General features: G+C 39.7%; 1 protein-coding gene across 1 annotated transcript in view; it reads left to right on the forward strand.

The window, feature by feature from the left end:
* The window catches only part of BMPR1A (bone morphogenetic protein receptor type 1A), a 75,217-nt gene that overhangs the window by 24,550 nt on the left and 31,673 nt on the right, over nucleotides 1–18,994 (forward strand). The window contains exon 2 of the mRNA XM_041473322.1: nucleotides 13,450–13,571. The gene's annotated coding sequence lies outside the window, so the exon portion shown is untranslated. The remainder of the gene's footprint in view (nucleotides 1–13,449; nucleotides 13,572–18,994) is intronic.

Consider the following 18,994-nt stretch of genomic DNA (forward strand, 5'->3'; position numbering starts at 1 on the left):
ATAAGGTGGAAGGTCATTTCATCATTCCAAAGTTTCTGTGGTTTATAAGAGAGGGACTCCATATATAAGTTTTTTAATGTTCTTTTACATTTAAAAAAAATAGGAATACTGAAGTTGTTCCTCCTTGGCTTTGTAAGGCATGTAATCCTACACATTTTTAATCCCCAGTCTGTACATTTTTCCTGCAATTGTTTGTTCCAACAATTGCATTTTGGATTTGAACAAGCGAAAGTTGTCATGATAGTGTTTGTGTGTGTGTGTGTGTGTGTATATATATATATATATCTATCTTCTTTTTGCAGTCTTGTTTAATTATATGTTATATATATATAATTGTTTTAACTTATGCATCTTGCTGTAAAGAAAAAAACAGAGGCAAAATGTAAATAACCAATCTATCCCTTATAAAACCCTTCAGGAAAAACTGACTTTGTTGCCGTTTCCTTTGAGTTTGCTCTCTGACAGCTTTTCACCTTTCTTTACCTGAATAAGGAAACTGCTGCCCTAAACTGGGATTCTTTTCTGTTTCCAGTAAATACTTTTGGAAAGTATCTAGTGTTGAAATCTATCATCACTTCCAAGTGCCTTGCATTCTTGTCAAACAGAGAATGCTGAAGTTTCAGTTCATTAGTGGGCTGAAATTTCTTTCTTCAAGGAGTAAGGAAGCTCAGTAGCTTTGTGGTTCAGTGGAAATTACGTTATGCTGAAAGGACCTACCTGAAGAGTGACACTGCAGTTGCATGGTTGTTACCTGTTTAAAGGATGAAAATATTCAAGGAGGGCTCCTGTTAGTGAAGTCTGTACGTCATATACAAAAGTTCCTTCTTTCAAAAAACTTTTTTTTTCAGAAGTTTCTTTTGAGCATATACCCAGATGTGACTGAATTTCTTTTGAGCCCAAAAGATGTTTGTCTGCAGTAGGGCCCTTGTCTTCCAGAGTCTTTACACAGTGGTGTGTATAGTCTGTAGTCTGTGTTACAAAGAAACCTTTAAGAAAAGATAACCCAGCAATCTTATTTGGAAATCTTTGCTGCCTGCCCCTAAATTTCACAGTATTGATTGCTATTTTATAAATAGTTCTCCTGGTTGCTTAGAAGGAGGAGGCAGCTGCTCTGCAGGGCAAAACACTTTGTCGCAGTGTTGCCTGTATAATTTTATAAAATAGATGTCATGCATCTGAAGGGTTAAATCAGCTGAGATTCATGTAGAGCTTTAGCATAGCCAGTAAAGAATATTTTAGCATCTGCCAGTGTTAAATATTTTGCCGGTTCTTTTATTTATATGTTAACCCTGGTTAACATATAAATGGCTTGATGGTTTAATAGAATGCAGATGGAATGAATGTAGAGAGGGACAGAGGTCACTTCTCTATTCAAACTCCTTTTCTTATTTTTCCTTGATTTTTATTCACTTATTTGAGTAGGAAATTAAATAGCTAAGTTAAGGGAAGATAACAAGATGCTCCATTTTCCTTTTTCCCCACCAAAAGAAAAACTGAGAAAGAAAAATTACTTAGGGTAATTATAGTTTAAAGTGTATCTGTTAAACTTGCTTTAGCTTTTTGTTGAAAGATATACATCACATGGTATACTCATTTATACATCTGAAATAGCTCTGCTTTAATCTTTTTTCAAAGTTGTTTAAATATTATTAATTAGCCACAAATGGGACAAAGATGGAAAGGTACAAAATCCTTCTTGTGCTGGTCCATGCTCTGTGCAGTGGGACTTTGTCTCCACTGGTTTCAAAGTGGTCTTGTTATTGTGGAGCTCTGCTTGGTTGGGCTGAGCAGTGTGGATATTGTATTCAGCGTTGCGTAATTCTGCTTGGGAATGTTGTCTGTTTGTGGGCAAAAGGAAACAACATAAATTCCTAGCCCAGTATACCATAAATGCTCTTACCTGTGCATTTAGATGTCTTCTCAGAATGAAGAATCCACTGCATCAAGGGTGAATCAGTCTGCAATTGATAACTCCTTAAGTGTATTTCCTGTTTGAATTTAGATGAGATTCAAATGTCAGCTGCTGGCTCTTGTGTCTTCAGTAAATAGAAAAAGCTGCTAGAGTCAGAGGTTGGGGTTTTTTTGGTTTTTTTTTTTTTTTTTTGTGGATTTGGGGTTTTTTTGGTTGGTTGGGGTTTTTTGTTAGAAGTCATATTAAAGCAACAATGTCAAGTATCTTAAGTTTCTTGCAGCAGGACAAGCTTTCCAGAACTAAAATAAGCATGACTTTTTCAAAAAAATGATTGAACAATAACTACCACGAATGCTTGCTCATATTTTTCTGATGCTGTCTTTCAATGTTGATGGAAAAGCTTTCATATTATTTTTCAAGCCACTCTGGAACACAGTGAAGGCTAAATTACTTTCTCTAATTACCAAAATAAAATAACTTCTCACTTGGTGTGTATTTTTTAATACATGCTATAAAGTATGTATTAAAACTGTGGCTGTATCTTAGGGGTCTTCTGCAACCCCAAGAGTGCTTAATTAGCTAAAAATCAAATCATGCCTCTTTTCTCCCTTTTCCCTTTCTTCCATAGGCTTTGTGCTCATCTCTGTAAAAAGTGATGTCTTTAACAGGTGTAGCAGTGAAGGATCACTTGTTCTCATCAGGTCCCTCTTGGGAACACCCTGTCCATCCACAACTTGAGGGATGATGCCTTGACTTCCAAAATAAAGGATTGAGATGTGTCTGAAGGAGAGCAGCAGTCAGGGTTGTTAGCTCCTGTCAGCATTGTCAGAGCAGTTGGAGGAGCATGCAGAGTACCAGGTGTGTTGCAGTTCTCAGCAGGCACACCTCTGGTGCCTTTAGAGCTCTGTTGACAAAAATCTCTCCCACGCTGAAGAAGCTGTGGATTTAATTTAGTCATTCTTTTTCAAGTCTTTTTTTCAGGATACGGCCTGTCTCTTTTACTGTTTGTTCATGGAAGGTGCTGTTGCTGTACAAAATGAACCTGTTCCCAGGCAGTTAACCAGAAGAGATCTGTATTGTTCTCTGCAAGTGGCCTGTCACCACCTTTTACCACAATGAGTTTTTATTGTGGCTTTGCTAAGGGGAGAAAAAAAAAGGCAGCTTAGTTTTCTTTCAAATCCTTGATGAGGGCACCAGGACTCCCATGCATCTGAAGAAGAGAATTTGAGATGTGATGAATTCTTCACCATTGCCTCCAAATATATAAATCAATAGGAAATGCAAGAGGCCAGATTAGATATTAGATAACTGTACAGCATGTCCAGGAACCTGGTGATGGATTTTCCTGCCCTGTGTTTGTTTGTGCCCTTCAGTTCTATTCTGGATGTAGTATTTCAGAAATCTGTCATTAGAAATCTTAGGTCAAGTTGAAAGCATTCATAATATGGTGACCAAAGAACTAGAGGCAGTATAACATTCTAGCATTCAGAATGAATAATTATTAGACTTAATAGCTGAAATGGCTGAGGATTTTTGAGCACCTTAGTGTCTACACTGAATTACTCTTGTATTATTATTTGCTGTGTGAGGCAGCATTGCCTTTCTCCAACCTGTTCACCTCGGCTGGAGCAGATGTTGAGGCCATGGTGACCTGAATTTAGACATGCAAATCAAGTGTTTTGTCATCATGCAAATGGTAAGGATGGAAATTATGTTATGCTCATGTCTTCTAAAATTCTGATGAGTAAAGAATACTTTAGCAAAAATCCAGCTTGTTTTATTACTTGAGAAATTTCTTCTAATTGTGCATCAGGCACACCATCACTAACTGGTTGAGGGATGGGATTGTCCCTCTCTGCTCTGCCCAGCTGCAGCCTTGTCTCAAGTCCTGTGTGCAGTTCTGGGATCCACAATACAAGAAAGATAGAAAGCTGTTAGAGAATGTCCAAAGGAGACCAGTGAATATGGAAAAGGGCCTTGAGAGGAAATGTGTGAGGACTGACTGAGTTCAGTCAGTTCAGCCTGGAGAGAAGACTAAGGGAAGACCTCATTGCAGGCACAACTTCCTCCTGAGGGGAAGGGCAGGCACTGATCTCTGCTCTGTAGTGACAGTGACAGGAGCCAAAGGAGTGGCCTGGAATTGTCAGGGGAGGTTGAGGCTGCATAATAGAAAAAAGTTCTTCATCCAGAGGGTGTTTGGGCAGTGGAACAGCTCCCCAGGGCAGTGGTCACAGCTTCAAGGCTGTCTGAGTTCAAGAAGTGTTTGGACAACACTTTTGGGCACATGGTGTGACTCTTGGGGTGGTCCTGTGCAGGAGCTGAACTTCTATGATTTCTTGTGGGTCCCTTCTAACTCAGGATATTCCATTATTCTAATTTCCATTTGGATTTTCTTTTTCCTGAAATAACAATGTTTAAAGAAATTTCAGAGACCAAGTGTGCTCCAACAAGTCCCTAGTACACACATCTTACTAACAGAGTTGATTCCATAATTACAGCTTTCTTGTGTGTAACCACTTTTGCAAAAAAAGATGACTTGTATTTTCTGGGGATAATATTCAGTTGTCCGAATAATGAATTGGTCTCATTGTATCAGGAAAATTTTACAGTACCTGTAAAAGGATGAAGTTCAATTTGCTTGAGATGAGATGCAGTCAAAGGCTACCAAGGTAATTTCACATGGTCATCTGGATTATAAAGCATTCTTTCACTTTATGTACAGAAAGGTGGGGATTTTTTTACCACTAAATTACAAAAAAGGGTAAAACATTTTGTTGTGTATCTTCTGTGCCAAAGACTTAGAGTTGTTTCAGGAGCTTCAGTTAATTGTGGAAAGCCAAACATTCCTTTAGACAACCATGTGTTGTGCATTAAAAGACTATGGGTTATGGCTTTCTGAAGTTTTGTCCAAAGGAATCTATGAAAATATCCAAATATCTAAGTTTTAGATACTACATGTGGTCCAAATGAATTCTGAAGTTGTCTAGAATAATTTGAAATGTTTTTACATGCCTTTCTTTTTGTTTTGCTATGTGATGTTATATAGTTAGTGATTTAAAGAAAGCAGGAGACTGGATGTAATGTGGACTCCAAAGGTTCCTCCACGAGATGTATTTTACTCTTGAATGTCAGTGTGTAATCCACATACTTTTGTATAGAAAAGCTTACATACTTGATAGGTCTGCTCATGGTGAAGGTGGTGTCTAATGTGTCTCCTGATTTCCTTAAAGAATCTGTCGCACTTCCATGTCTTCAGAGCTGTTGGGCTGGTAGCTCTTAGTGCTTTGCTGAAGTCAGTGATCTTTTTGGAATGGTTTTCTCATGCCCATCTATGTTCCTGTGACCTGTGTTTCTTGTCAGAAGTTAGGCTGCAACCTGTTTTTAATATGGTTTTGTGTGTGTGGATTTGGTTTGCATGGCAAGGTTTTCGTTGGGGCTCCAGGGATGACTTCTGTGAGAAGCTGCCAGAAACTTTCCCCATGTCAAATGAACCCAGTGCTGGCCAGATCCAGGAGGGACCCACTGCTGGCCAGGCCCCAGCCCACGACTGATGGTGGAAGTGCCACTGGGATAACACATGAGCGTGGGAAGAAGTTACCTGGAGAGAGGAGTGAGAATATGCCAGAGAAAGAAAAAGAACTCTGCAGACACCAGGGTCAGTGGAGAAGGAGGGGCAGGAGGTAGGAGCAGGTTCCCATGTGGCACATGATGAGGCAGCTGTGCCTCTGCAGCCCATGGAGGTCCACAATGGAGCAGAGTTCCACCTGCAGCCCATGGAGAGCCCCATGCTGGAGCATATTTATACCCAAAGGAAGCTGTGGCCCCATGGAGGGAGGAGCTCATGCTGGAGCAGGTTTGCTGGCAGCACTTGTGATGCTGTGGAAGGAACCTATGCTGGAGCAGCCTTCTCCTAAGGGATTGCACCTCGTTGAAAGAATCTACACTGCAGTAATTAATGTAGAACTGCAGCCTGTGGGAAGGAGTCACGTTGATCATGGGGGGAACTGTTCATGGGGGAACTGTTTTCCTAGGGGAGGAAGGCCATGCTGGAGCAGTGGAAGAGTGTGAGAAGTCTTTCCCCTGAGGAAGAAGGATCAGTTGAGACAGTGTCTGATGAGTTCATTGCTATCCCCATTCCCTGTCCCTCTGTACCACATGCAGGGAGGAGGTAAAGATTTTGGGAGTAAAGTTGAGCCCAAACAGAGGGGAAGGATGGAGGGGAATGTGTTTTAAAGGTTTGGTTTTACTTTTTTTTATCCTACTTCAATTTGGTTGGTAATATAGAAAACTAATTTCCTGAGCTGAGTCTGTTTTGCTTGTGACATTAATCAGTGAGTGATCTCTCCCTGTCCTTATCTCAACCCATAGGCCTTTTGTTATATTTCTTCTCCCTGTTTAGTTGAGGAGGGCAGTAACAGTGCCTTTGGGCACCTGGCATGCAGTCTGAGTCAACCCACTACACTACTTTAAAATTTAAAAATTTATAATGTAAAATTTAAATTTAGAAAATATCAATCCTACACACACGGAGGTATAAGGCAATGTGATAGAGCATTAGTGTAGTTTTCAGGTGGTTTGCTTTGTAGTATTTTGATAGTGCACAAAACCATGGAATTTTAAAGTTGTAACAGAATTTATTTATTTTTTTAAGTTGAAGGTTCCTGAAAATGTTTCTCACCATTTGAATTACTCTGTAAAATAGACAGATAGAAGAAATAATTGACCTTTTGCAGGAATCTTAGGGGGAGGGAGAAGAGGATCACCTATCAGAATGTGGTCTAGTATGTCCTGCAGAACAGGCAGAAGCTAAATTTCATTGGCTCTTTTGTCAGAGAGAAATTGCACTCTGGGCAGCATTCCCAGGATCAGCATTAGGATAAGAATGTGCGCCTTGGAGTCTGTGTGCCAAGTGATCGAATTGAATTGTTGCTTCCATCCACACGAGGCAACCTATTAGCCAGGTGGCAAGAGTGGCCCAGTGACCATCTGCAGCTTGCTGGGAAATGTGCCTGATGGTTCAGCACAGCATGGAGCCTGGGTTAGGGGTTTTTTTGTTCATTTTTTTGCAGCTCAGGAAGACTTATGAAGTCAGTGATGTCACAAGCAGCCTTATGTTTTCAGGGATGTCAGGCACAGCAGAAGACTGTTAATTGTGGGGCCACTCTTTCATCAGTATCCCAAGAGGAGGCTGAGATTGTGGGTGGAGAAGCTTTGGGCCGGGTACCTCCAGAGTTGTGTTAAAGCAGTTGAGTTTACATCTCTCTTGAAAACCAAGCATATTTGTTAGAGAAATTGTTTTGGATACTTTGTGAGCTGTGGGATGTGATGAAAGAAGGAGTTGCTCAGCAAAGGCTTTTGCCCAGTTGTTACTTGACAAAGCTTGACAAGTCAAATTCTGACTTCACCTCTCAGCGCAGAATGAACTGGTGGCTTTGATTTGTCACCACTGCTGCAGGCTGATGGGTTTCCTTTTGAGGGTAACTGCTCTTCTTTTAACAGCAAGCTGCTGTCAGATTCCTTTTAACTCTGAAGTTTGGAGAGTGAGCTGATTTTTCAGCTTCTGCTGGCTCACTGGTGAATAATATTTAAGAAGACAGCGGAATTCTGCAGCCTTCCTGGGAGCACAGAGCTGGCTCTCACAGCACAGCAGCCTGTGGAGTCCTTCAGATGACTACAGATGATGTAGCTAGGCATGCCAAAATAAAACACTGAAGTTATCCTCTAAGAAATCAGGAGGCTTAGACTCTTTCTGATATGGAAAATTACATCTGCCAGGGCAAAGTATAAAAACCTGGTGTAATTATCTAGCCCTACTGATGAGGCAGAATGAGCCTTGTGCCTGGATTCTCAAGGCCCCTGTAATGAATGATTTATGCCACTAGATGCTGTGAAGGGTATGGTGTATTGTAATAATGCAGATCAGTGTCATTCTGGAAAATGCTTTTTTTTTTTTTTCTGTCAGGTACTGCTCAGTCCCACCTTACTCAGGAATTCTTGTGCTCTTACACTTCCAGTTATGCCCAGAGGCAATGATATTTCAGGAGCTTCATCATGTAGACCATTTTGTCTTCTACCTCAACAGGCATTGAAAATGATGAAAACAAAAATGTGTAACAAGGGCAGGGAGAGTGCTTGCTTAGCTGCTACACGGTGTGTTGGTCCTTCAGATGCTACCTCTTTAGGGTGTCTTGTATCTGTGTGCGCTTGCATGGTTGTAAGTGCTCAGAAGGAAAACCTTGGGTTGTTCTAGGGCACAGATCCTCCCCTCCTATGAGAAGGGGACAGATGTTGTGAGGAGTCTTCTGATACCTCTTGAATAGACACGAGGAACTGTCTGTTGTGCAAAAAAAATTCTTGTTGTGCTAGGCCTGCTCCATTGAACTTCCATCTAGTCATGTTCATGAAATAAAAAACAGAGTCAGGAAGAAAAAGGTTGTATGGCTCTGTTAAAGAACATCTCCCTCAAAAAAGAGGGTGATCTGAGTTAAGGAAAAACAGTTGTAGGTTTCTGGGGGCTTTTTGAATTGTACAGACTGGTCCTATATTTTCTGTCAGGCTGGAAGGTCAATCAAGAGTTGATTCCATCAGTGGCAACAGCACTCATTCATTACTCCATCTGCCTACACAACCAACCATCCAGGTTAGATTAGTACTGGAATGGCCCAGTTGATGTTTCAGTCTGTAATATTTCTGTCCTGTGTGATATGTCGTTTCCTTCAAATTGCTTCACGGTAGCATTTCTGAAGTTCTCACAAATTATTAATAATTATATTATCCTTGCTGTCAAGGATCCATGCAGTGGTCAATAAAAACAACAAAATCTAGGCTTTCAAAGAACAACCTGGAAGTGCTGGAAAGATCAGTGGTATTCTGAACTAATTTGAGTGTTTTGACCAGATATATAGGAAGGTCAAACCAGTGTAATACAGATGTGAAGAACGGTATGACATTAAGTGCTTGAATGTTTTATAATTCCTTGCATTTTTAATACCTTGCAAGAATAATTTAATGATTGTTAATTAAAACTCAAGGGAAGGTAGGTATAAAATTAATTTTAAAAATTAGCTTTCGTGGAGGTATATTTTTACTAACATGATTTTGAACAATTTTGAACTACCTTGCCTCAAAGATCAAATAAATGTGCTTGAACCATGTCTCAGACTCTCGCTTTGCCCTCTTGCTACATGGAAGACATGGTGTCCAGGGACTGGAAAGTGTTTGTTCAGCCAGTTTATTTTATTTCATTAATTGGTCTTATTGTATTTGAAAGGGCTGTTTGTTCAATGAGATGTTCTTGCTCATACACCTTCACTGTTTGACAGACAAAACCAGCAAGCCCCAAATTTGCCATACAGTATGATGTTTGCTTTTCCCAGCATGCTGTGGGAGTTCAGCTCACATGTAAACTTGTTGAAAAAAGTTTCCTTAATAAATTCTTATCTTTGAACATGAACTAAAATTTGGAAACTTGGTATGGCTTATTTCCCTTTGCAATTCAACTCGTATTTCAGAGGAGGAGCAGTCCTGTAAAAGCAATATATTACAAGAATTCTGGCTGTGTTTTCTAGTGGCAGTCATGAAATTGTTAACTGAAGCATCTTTCAGGCCACCATATGGGTCTGCAGTGTATTTTCACTGTGCACAGATTTCTAACAAAAAGCCTATTGTCTAGGACTATAGTTTACCTGGAGAGGAATAATTCTGTGTCTGAAACCTTTCTCATCTCTGGTTACCAGAGTTGTCAGCTGGCCGTGAGCTCTGACACTGCACACAGGGATCTGTTGCGAGCACCACACACTTTTCTCCTTTTCCCCTTTGCTCCCACCCCAAGTCTCAGATGCAGAATGGTTTTGACCTTTTTTTTCTCTGATATTTGTGAGTCTGATATCACCCAAGCCTATGTCTGTGCCATGATTTAAACTTACAGAAGCTTCAAAACAAGTTCTCTTTCATAAACTGAAATAAAGGTATGCTTACCTGAGTGGGCACCCTGCAGAAGTGCTCTGTGGATGGCTGGAGGAAGTCAAAGAGCAGGAAACCGTTACAGTTACTTCCAGTAACTGGAAGCTGGAGTGAATGGTCAAGTATTTAACCCTGTCTGTACCAATGAGTCCTTGTATGATCATGTACTTAATTGCACTTGAATTATTTTAACTCTTATGTTACTTTAAGTTACTTTACAAACTTCTGTTCCTTAAATACACACAGTATTTAACAAGTAGCAGCCTCCTTCAGGAAGAAAGATAATTTAGGATGAATAAGGTAATCCACCTGGAAACTGGTGAGGCAGTTGGAGCAGAGTGGGAATGAACAGAGTGCAGGAGAAGTCAAGTGCCGGGAAAGTTTTTGGCATCAAAAGAGACAGGTGAGGGAATGAGTTGGATGTGGCCCTGGAACTGAAGAAACTGGAACTGCTGAGAGGGAAGCAGTAACTGGAGATACGTGGTAAGACAAGAAAAAAGGAATCCACAGGCTGAATAAGTTTGCTCCTCAAGGCAAGTTAGGCTGACTTGAGCTTTGCCGCTGCGAGTCCCTGCGGTCTGTCTGTCCTGCTCATAGCTGCTGCTTCCTGCACTCTGCTGCCAGGGGAACCACCTCCACTCCTGAATGAGGTTTAAATCAACTCAGTTTAGATATTCTGACTGTTCCCTGGGGCCTGCCAGTGGCAGAAAATCTAGTTTTCTGGGTTATCTAGGTAGCTAGTGTGTTCATGTAATTCTGATTTTTCTTTTCCCCAGCTGAGTTCTGATATTTTCAGTTGATAGTATATAAACCTCTCAAATTTAATTTTGGCATTAAGAACAACTTGTAGGTAAATCTGGATTTAATATGTAGCTAGTGACAAGCACTGTGAGGCTCTTGAGTACTTATACTTGCTGTAGGTTAGCAAATTCTAATAAAATGAAGGTACAGTTGTGCAAATATTTTATTCACTTGTTTCATTTTGTACTTGATAGCACTTCTCTGGAAGATGCCATCAAGAATGGCACTAACCATTTTGAAAAACTGATATATTAATAATTAAGCAGTTTGGATAAGTGTATAAAATAAATATTAAAGTAAATCAATTTTTATAAAACTGTGTTCTCAAGTAGCATTTCCTGCTGATGAAGAAGTGGAAAAAATAGTAACACTGTGAGGTCACTCCCATAATTTAATAATTATCATTAACTTCTGTCTTATGTCTGACAGAGGTTTTGTAGTTTTCCTTTTGAAAAGGGGACAGATAAATCTGGAACTGACACAAAAATTCAGTAAGTCATAAAAGAGTCTGTGTCCACATTACTGAGCAGAGTGGTGTAATAAGATCAGATTGGTCAGGTGCTGAGAACCTGGCATAAGTGCCATACAGGTGGTGGGAGTTTTATTTCAAGCTGGTCCTGGTCCGATTCTGTGGCTGAATTCCTCTTGGTGGTTGGAGCGTGTACAATGCACACCTGAAGCTCATTCTCTGATCTGATTTTATTCAAAAGAAATCTGGTTCATGTACTTGATGACTGCTTTGCAATGTAAAGCAAAGTAAGGAAAATAGGGTTGTTTGGGAGATGGACTTCAAAAATGCAGTCCTGATTTGAATTAAATGCTAATATAGACATACCTAGAGTTGTACAGATGAGGAAGTTCACCAGATTAAAGTTTTTTAGTAAGAGAGCTTAGATATCTGATCCATGGGCTTGGAATCAGGAAAGGTAATGAATACTTAGAGAATTGAACAGTTACTTCATCAGTTTGGGATTTTGGAAAAATATAAGGAGGACGTGGTTTTAAAAACAAAACATTGCATTGTTCAGATATGTCTTTACTCTTGTAAAGCAACCACTTTAAGTAATATGGAGGGGACTTTATACAAATCAGGTACTAGATACAGGGATATTGGACGTGTTGTAAAAACAGAAAGCACAACTTTTTTTTTGTTGTTCTTTTGGAGTCCATCAGAAGATGAGGTCCTTGGTTAGAGAGAGGAGAAGATATAGGTATATTTTACAGATTCTTTATTTAAAAAAGCAAAAACAATCTCGACACAGTTGCATGGCTAGAATTTTTTTTTTTTTCCACTTTTACCATGGAAGAAATAAGTCAAGTGTCAGCTTGTCTGCTCAGAGGAGACAGTTGTCTTTAAGAATTGGTGCTATCTGATATTCTGGATGGTTTTGGGTTACCATTTAGCACAAATTTATTATTTATTACCAAGACTATTAAACCTCACTGTATGAGGAGCAGTGCTTGTAAATGGATGTGGAGACAGAAGTATTCTGACCTTCTTGTAATGGAAAGGTCTTTATGCTGCTTAGGAAGGAAAAGAGAAGGAGAGTGGATGCTGAAACTCTCTGCTGGAAATCATACACATGATTTTGATATTCAAAATTCATTCTATCTCTACACTGTATGAGTGGTTGTATGTTATTTAACAGTACATCTGGAATGGTGGTGTTCAAGCCTTTGTGTGATTTTCAAGGTTATGATCCCAGTCATAGGACTGGCACTTCTGAATGGTAAAATTCTTGTAGGATCTTCTTAAAAGCTTCAGATGATGGAAACATTCAGAAATTATGACACTGATAAAATGGGAAAAGTTGGCAATAGGTGGCAGCTGCTCACTGTGGAATCAAACTAACAAAGCTGGTAAGCCCATCTTAGCTATCAACAATGCATCTGAAAATGCTGGGACTTGACTCAAGTCAGGCTGGCTCACCATCCTTAAGAGAACTGGCGAAGAGCCTGTGCCAGGCTTTCCTCTGATGCTGGGATGTACAGCAGTTTAAAAACACAAACCAAAAATCAAACCCACTTGACTGCCAGTACCTTTGTCTAAATTCTTGGCTTGCTTTTCAGTTCCCAGGAGTAATCAGGCTTGTGCACAGCTACAAAAAACCTTTCCATTATTTCTCTCTATATTGCAGTTTCTGGTGTACTGGAACTAATGGTGTGACACCAGTAGATATTTGGTGTGGAGCTGCAGTCTTAGAGATTCTCTGGTGTTTATTATAAAGATTGAATTGTGCATGGCTTGTTTTTTCTATTGGTGTCACCAACAATGTATCCTTTCCTTGGACATTAGGAAGAAGTTCTTCATTGAAAGGGTGATTGGGCATTGGAATGCACTGCCCATGGAGGTGGTGGAGTCACTGTGCCTGGAAGTGTTTTAAGAAAAGACTGGAAGTGGCACTCAGTGCCATGGTCTAGTTGACAAGGTGGTGTTAGGTCATAGATTGGACTCAATGATCTCAAAGATAGTTTCCAACAAAGGATAGAAATGTTTTTGTTGGTTCATTTTTAATATGATCAATTACTGATAACAGTAAAATTATTTTTAAATTATTTTTGTGTCAGTGTTTTACAAATATGCTGTAACTGTGCAGCTATTGGATATGCATTACTCTTAGGAAGTTTCTAGCTGGGAGCAGCTCATCATAGGAGATGGTTTCTGTAATTCCAGATACGAGTATCTGCAATGTGCAGTTCATATTCTAGACCATAAACCATCAACACAGTTTCTTCAGCCATCTCTTTAATCAAATCCTCTTTTTATTTTGCAGATCAGTAGAAATATGCATTTCCATAATACCACATTTGAACTAATGAAGTGGAAGTACAGATGAAAACAGTCTGGAGGAAGCTTGAAGTACAATACAGTTTCATTCAGCTTCCTAATTCGGAGGTAAGGTTAACGCATGCAAAATTTTATTTTGAGTACTTCAGGGATAAAAAGCATATGATAAGCAGCCACCATATCTTATAAAAAATTTCAGAGCCACCTTTTTTATGCTAGTGACAGTCTTTCATACCATATTAAAATAGCTGTTTGATCTAATCTCTGTCTGTATCTTAGTTATGAAAAAAGACAACTCAGCCTCAACTACAGAGGCATCTGTTGTACAAAGGCACTTTGGAAAAGAGTTATGGTATCAGGCAAATTTTGGTTGGTAGAATCTGCTTAGTCATGAACACTACTAATGCTTTACTTGGTTATTGATTTAGTCTGTTATTTTTCTGATATGACTGGGAAAAAGCTTTACACAGTGTCAAGTGGCAGGGCATAAGCATAAGTAGATGGGTTGAAAACTGGACACAATACTGTTTTAAAAAGGGAAGCATAAAACACACACCCCCAGCCACCTTCACAAGTTACTTTTCCTGCCTTCTAGTTCACTGTCTTTTTAAAGATGAGTAGTATTAGAAGCAGTTGAGGGAGGGAGGTTGTTTTTTGCTTTCCCTGTATGCAAATAGCTGTTCTGGCAAAAAATAAAATGGCAACACCACTCCACCACAAAATTTCTCTATCTTCACACAGTTGGTTCTCTTTTTACTAGGGATTATTTGCTTCTAAGTCCACAAACACACAAATGGCAACAGGGGAGCTTATCAGAACCAAATAAAAGCAAGTCCTTGTGCTAATTATTCCTGCTCCTATGTACTGCCTCTTGTTTTCATACCTTTTATGCCTGAATTTCAATAGCAAAGGGATAAAGACAAAGAAAAAATTTGATCATGAATGCCAAAAGAGGGCAGTACTATAAATACCAGATGTGAGCAGGGTACATTGCCCAGGTGTTGATCAGACATTTTATGTGCTTCCTGAGTGAGAGATCAGCAGTATTGTATTTCATTGCCTGACCTGCTTTTAGGTATGTCTTTGAGCCCATTTATGAGTTTGGACACCTACAAAAAACAGTGAAGGTGAGTGTTTTAGTTTTAAATATTTGTTATGTACAAAAGGTGTCTTTTGTTTGCACCTAAAACTGCTCCTAATTGGTTTACAGAGATTGTTAGCTCCTGATTGGTTTACAGAGAGAAATTTTGATTAAATCTATTTGGTTGTCTCTTCTATTTTAGGGTTCAGTGAAGAGTATCAAATGTCTGACAGTTCTCAAGATAGTTTATTTTATCTTTCTTTAATATGGGATCTCTGTAATAAAACCCTTCATTGTGCTAATTCTAATTCTACTTTATTTTATGATTCAGTGTAAGATTTTCTTACCTCTGACTTAGTAGGGTGAATAGCTCTGTTTTAATAACACCTGTGAATTTGTGCATTTCTAATGCAATGCAGCTAGAGAAATTCTGATTAGTATATTGAATGTAATCAGTAGCTCAATTCCCTCCTGCAACTGGTGTCCCATATAATGTTGTCTCTTTAGTTAATAGAAAGATTCTAGTTGTATGATTGCTTTATTTTTTTGGGATGTTGAAAACTGGACTTGGATGACTTCCCAGCACCACCCTTAATGTCAAATACTCCCATAGTTTGCCTTGCCTGCAGCAAGGCACGAGTTAGAAGGACGTTGAAGACCTCTAACATACAACTGCTGAACCAGTAACTTTAGTTGACAGTTTAGGAATAACTTCCTACTTTTCAGCTTCTACTGTCCATAGAGTTGTCACCTTCCTGTGTCCTCCAAACCAGTAGTGGTAGGAGCATCTTTTATGTGATGGAGCTCGTTCATTCAATAGCCAGAAACACATACCAGGTGCTTCAGAATGAAGGGTGCCAGTGATGAAATGGTATTCCTGCAATGATTTTCTCATTAATCATCAAGGCTACCTAAGATCCTCACTGTTCTGTTAGGCAACAATTATTTTATAAGGTTGGGTTAGCTGCCATTGAATTTCCTTGGTGGCAAACTATTTGCTAGGAGTTAATTCCATAACAAACAGGCTGAGCCACTTGAGGCTCAAACCACAAATGGGAAATACAGGTCAGTGTGCTCAAAGCATTTTCCAGGAGTGGAGGAACCAGACATCCGTGTCATCTTGTGAATCAGTTGATCAAAACAGGAAGTGCCAGTGGTTCCACTCTGGGGCTGCTCTGTTCTGCAGTGTCCTCCTAACAGGACTTTTCTTACTGCCATTGCCCCTAGCTTGTCCCAGCTTGTTCCAGTAGTCTCATCATCTTGATCTCAGACCACACAAAACAAGAGCCTTCCTATTGCTAGGTCAAGACTGTCGGGCTCAGCAAGGTCAGATTAAGCTGCTGAGAGTCCCTTTGTTTTTATGTTGGCTCTGTTTGGCTCAGGAGCTCCTTTTGAAAGTATCAAGATTTCAAAAAAATCTAGACAAGTTCCTGTGTAGTAAAAGGAAGCTAAATTTTGTATTTTATTTCTGTATCTGAGGATGGGAATTTTATGGGGTAGGATAGAGAGCAACTTAAGATCATATAGTGAGAAAAGCTACAAGGAATGCATTTGCACTGCAGTCTGAAGATGTTTGTATTGATAGGAGTATATTTTGCAACCAGATTATTGTAACATGGATATGTCATTAGAAACATACCAGGTTGCCTTTTTGCTTATTTTCTATTTAGTGTTTAGATTAGGAATAGTAAAATGTGGGTTTCAACTGAACATTAATACAGGGATTAATTTTGCTTTCAAGAATTATTTTCTATCCTTTTTCCCCTTGAGCCAAAACAAAGCAGAAAAATGTTTCTTTCTGATGGTAGTATTTTGAAGCAGTCCTAAGTAGTTAGTTGTGGAGTAGGTTCCTCTAAACTAGGTTGAAAAGTCAAGAATATCCTTTTCCAGAGGTTCTGAGGTTGTAAAGATAAAGTAAGTTTCATGAAATGTTAGGTGAAGTGTTTCTAAAGTGTTGCAGTTGATACAGAATTTAATTAGAATAATTTTAGGGGTCAATTTCAAATGTATTTTAAAATAGTAAATATTAAAATAATAGGCAGCTACTTGTTAGCTTAACAAAATCTAAGACTGATTTAGATCTTTTTCGAATATTCTTAATGTCTATAAAGACACTGTGATAGAAACATTCTAATTTTCTTATTTCTAAACCAGATATATGTACCATCCTTTAAAAAAATTACTTGTGTGCCGTAGTCAAATCTATGTAAAGAAAGGATATTTTTATCATGTCCTTAAAATATGTTTTGAGTTTACAGTACAGGAATTTCAGGATATCGTGAATAAAAATCTGAATCTGTTTAGAGTAACGGTAGAGAGGTCAGTAGTTACGTCTTTTAGGAGAATTTCCACGGTGTAGATGTGCAGAGGGGTTCCCAAATGGCTACACTTCGCCAGGCTTCAAACACATTTTGTTGTTCTAAGATCTGAAATTCCTGTTCTCGTTCAGACATGCTCATTCAAGTTGCTGGTGTTTGAAAAACAATTATTTGTTTCAGTTGGCAGGTAAAGCATATGAAAGTTTTTACAGAAACAGTTCAGTCCTAGGCTTTCAGTGGGATGAAAGTGAAGTGATAAGGGGTATGCCTGTGCAGAGGAGAGTCCCTGCAGTCTTTGAGAAGGCAGTGTATGAAAAGAGGGATATTTATACAGGTGTCTTGAAGTTCCATGCCCTTTGAGTTGTTTTGGAATTTGCAAATGTACATTTGCAATCTGCTCGGTTTCCCCTCCCCTCAGTAAATTTCATGTTTGGTGATACAACCAATCTCTGAATTAATAAGACTTTTTTAATGGGCAAAGGGAAAAGAAGTTTGCTTTACTGGTCTTTAAAATTTGCACAGGCACCCACCAAAGCCACTCTATTACTCCCCTCTGCATGGGTGGAGATGAAGACCAGGAGAGGTCAGTCACTGATTACCATCACAGGCAAAACAGACTCAGTTTGGGGATATTAATTGAATGTCTTACTAACAAAATCAGAGCTGGGCAAGAAGTAGAAATCTTAAAAACACCTTATTCCTACTCCTCCCTCCTTCCTGGGCTCTACCTCCCCTCTCCAGCAGTGAAGGGAAGTGGGGAAATGGGCCTTATGGTCAGTTCATCACAGGTTCCTGCTGCTGCTGCTTAGGGAGGAGAGTTCCTTCCCTTCTGCACAGACTGCTGCAGCTTGGGTCAATTCTCTGGGGTGCAGTCCTTCAGGCACAGCCTGTGGTGATGGGAGTCCTCCATGGGGTCACAAGTCCTACCAGGAAACCTACAGTGTGCATGTCCCTGCCAGGACCCTCTCCAGCCCAGGTTTCCTGTGGGTTCACAGACATCCATGCTCTGGTGTGGGCTCCTCCATGGGCTGCAGGTGGATCTCTGCATCCCCATGGTCCTCCACGGGCTGCAGGGGCACAGCTGCCTCACCATGGTGTACCACAGGCTGCAGAGGAATCTTCTCTGGCACCTGGAGCACCTCCTGCCCCTCCTTCTGCACTGACCTTGGTGTCTGCAGAGTTGTTTCTCTCACATATTCTCACTCCTCTCTTCTCTGGCCACAGGAACATCTGTGCAATAAATTGTTTTCATTCTTGAATATGTTATCTTAGCGGCATTGTTATCATTCCTGGTGGGCTCGGCCTTGGTCAGCAGTGGGTCCATCCTGGAGCCAGCTGGCATTGGCTGGACAAGCTTCTGGCAGCTTCTCACAGAAGCCACCCCTTTAGTCCCCTGCTACCAAAGCCTGGTCACACTGACCCAATAAATTACTGCAGTCTTTCATATGCTGGTTTGGTTTCAGTACGGTTCTTAACTCAAATGTGTGAAAAATCTCAAAAGAAAAAAAAGGAAATGGAAAAATACTTAGGATGTGGTAGAGGATTACAAGATACTATATAGTGCTTAATAGAGAAGGTTCAATAATGAGGCTTTTCTGTCCCCTTTCTCTCTGCCAAAAATAATTCTGTATTCTCTTCAACTAGCAACAAAAATTGTTTCCCGTTATGGAATCTGTGGTTTTCCTGTAACCTCAATTTTTCCTTCACAGATTTAATTTGAATCAGCCTTAATTCCATCCTATTAGAGGTGATTCATGTAAGCTAAAGAATCTTGAAAGAAAGAAGGTTTTGATAGTGAAGATGTGGAAGGAATAAATCACCCCTAGATGGAATAACAGCCTTAACAGAAGTAACATAAGAAAAGGCAGAATGAGACAGTTTTAAGAATGTGATCTTGAATGACTGGGGAATAATTGAATTGCCAAAGTTAATGCAGAGGTGACTTAGGAGGAACATGGTTTTGGTTTTAAGATTTTTAGCTTAAGGAGCTGTTGAGACATCAGAGGAGATACCTTCAAGTTGAAGAATGATGGGAGAGTGGGGGAAATGTTTGCAATAAAAAATAGTGTCCAAGTCATCCCTGTAATACTGAGTATGGGCAGTTTAAGTCGTACGCCATGATGGTCAAAGAG

This window comes from Pyrgilauda ruficollis, unplaced genomic scaffold (genome assembly GCF_017590135.1).
Source record: "Pyrgilauda ruficollis isolate IOZ18807 unplaced genomic scaffold, ASM1759013v1 scaffold11, whole genome shotgun sequence".
Classification (NCBI taxonomy): domain Eukaryota; kingdom Metazoa; phylum Chordata; class Aves; order Passeriformes; family Passeridae; genus Pyrgilauda; species Pyrgilauda ruficollis.